Here is a 2898-nt window from a genome sequence, read left to right as displayed (position 1 = left end):
ATGCAAACTCATGAAATAAAATCAAGATGGTCGGAGAAACATGATTAATGTCCAAGTTATTGTTTCATAATTGTGATTCACATAAGCTGCATCATGCAGGTATACAAATCTATATTACATTATAAATCAAATTTATCAAAAGTCTTAAAAATAATTTTTAATGCATAAAGTACTATATATTTATGCACAAAGTCTTAAAAACAACTCATAATGCATTAAGTACTACTATTTTATGCATTTAGTCTTAAAATCTCTTAATCTATAATTAAAATAACAAATAGTACAAGTTACCAATGCACATTATTACCTTTTCTTTTCATGTTTGCAAGATACTTTTGACATATTTCACTCATGTCTTCACCCTCTCATACCTCTATGTCTTCTCCCCATTCCCCAAGGTGAGATTCAAACTGATATTCACCATGAGTTATTAAAAGTTATCTCATTCATCTCTCATTTAATTGTTCTAGAACTCTCGGTCTCGGTCTCTTGATTCTTTGCTCTTGGTGTAAATCAAACACATTTGTGAAGTTGTTTAAATATGTTGGATTTTAAATATATTGGATTTTAAACTGTCATACAATTTTTTTTCATCGATAGACTGTAATTGGAAACCATAACTCTTATTTATTTAAATTGTATTAATATGTAAAGACCAAATGTAACTTATATTATCGTTAAATCTTTTCTAATAAAATAAGTGAAACTTCAAAATCGTTAAAATTCACGGCTCCCGCCGCATTACACGGGTACACAACTAGTCATATATATATATATATATATATATATATATATATTAAAAATTGCAATTTTTCTTAAATCTTACATGTTTGTTCTAATATGTAAATTAATAAAAGTCAACACTTTATGTCAAATAAAAACATAAATAAGTAATAATATATTTTCGATATAAATAAATATGTATTCGTATAAGTTTCAATAAACTGATTTTTCATAAATATAAAAGGTGAAACTTTTAGAGTTTGAAAAAACTTGATAAATGTTTTTGTTATATCGAAAATATACTAAGGTTTTTTAAGTTGTTAAGTTTATGACGTGACATGGAAAGTTTATGAAAAAACTTGAAGTAAAAACATACCACTGCACATGCGTTTAGAGAGATGCTTTGACGAATACTTTGGACAAGAAATTCACAAGGACAGTTGTTTTAGGCTTGGGCATGGGCTTTTCTGTACAATGGATTTGGTCGATCCTTCTGACGTCAGGTCATTAGTAGTAACTGAAAAAAGAATTGGCCTGATCAGGCTTTTAATTTTTCCTATTTTGGACCAGAATTATCAAAACTTGTATAAATGTATAAATTTAATGAGTTTAAGATTTAGTTTTTAAGTTGACGTTGATGTTTATATGGACTGTCGTGTCATTTATTTACATGAGTTTTTATTTTTATGTTTACTTGAACTTTTTTTCACCGTCATTTATTATTATTGTTGTGTATTTTTTTTTACGGTTAATCAGTTAATGATCCCATAAAAAACCTAAAGAAAGGAAAATACATATGATCATCTATATATCCTCTAATCGATTCATAGTCTCATGGAGGGCCCTCGTGAGTTGTTGTTGCACCCTATGTTACCATGGTTGTAATGTTACATCAGAGAATCTATTGGAAATGTCTCATAGTTTAAAACCAACATGCATAAATCACATCATACTAAAAGGCTTGAATATATAATGGGTATTGATGTATGCATCCATTTTAATGTCAGAATCAAGTCAAATCATGCATTGAAAATTGAAAAAGTAGGTCTTGATAACGACATGTGTGAGAAGAAAATTAATAGGTATGAATGCACTTGGCTCACCCCCTATATAATTAAGGCGGGGTACATAACGTTAAGTGTCATTCTTAAATCATCAATACATAAAACCTACTCCCAACAAAGACAATGTTTGGAATAAATATTCTTTAAAACACACCCTCACATCGGAACCTTTGCCTTTACAGCTCTATGCTTTTCTTGATTTCGAGATACATGCTCTTAGTCAACCTACGCTCGTGAGTTCATGGTTTAGTCATATCAATAAAGTATTTGAAACCATGGCAACATAAAATAAAATCCATTGGCTCATGGCACTTTGTTCTTCTCATTTTTTTGATTAACTTGGATATCCAAGTCGCTATTCGAGCCGACTAATCCCAGGACGACCATTTGCTTTGCAAATAGACTGTAGTCATCGTATTTGAACCTCCGTTGTCATAAGGGAATTTTTATTCCTCTTTGGATTTGAACCTGAGATCTAATGGTTCTTCTCAATTTCACCTTTGCTTGGCATCATCCAACTGACTTTAAATTTCCCACTAAACCCTTTTGTATATTTGTAATAACCAAAAAAATAAAATGAAAGGAATTGGTAGTCGTTAAATTTCAAGGATTTATAGTGTAAATGCAATCAAAGTGAAGAGTTTAGACCCTAAAATTGAATGTAATTTAATGATAGAAAACCCCATGGTCATGAAACCTACAGCCATTAATCTTGGCTTATCGTTTCATATTCTGTGAAACTGCTGATGGCTTAATATAAAATGGGAGTTTGTAGTTTTATGTGAAGTTTGTGGTCAAGAAGAAGAACTATTGTGAGGAAAGGCGATGGTGGACGCTGTAATTAGAGTCGACGGTGTTGTACATCACATATAGTTCGACGCTAATCGGGAGACGCTAGCCTCTTCAGAGAACTGTTTGGACTACGACTTATACAGTGAGCTACACGTGATTTATTTTTAAAATAGTTGCATGCTTTATTTATAATTATCCACAAGCTTGATTGGAGTTTATTGAGATTTTTGATATGCTATATATGCGTGAAAAGTTCGATATTTTTATAATATGTGTTTTGAGTACTTGTGTGTCAATGGGGATGTACTACGGTGTAATT

This window comes from Cynara cardunculus (genome assembly GCF_001531365.2).
Source record: "Cynara cardunculus var. scolymus isolate 2C chromosome LG 3, CcrdV1, whole genome shotgun sequence".
Classification (NCBI taxonomy): Eukaryota; Viridiplantae; Streptophyta; class Magnoliopsida; order Asterales; family Asteraceae; genus Cynara; species Cynara cardunculus.
The sequence above is the reverse complement of the archived record's forward strand: the minus strand, read 5'-3'. Positions refer to the sequence as shown.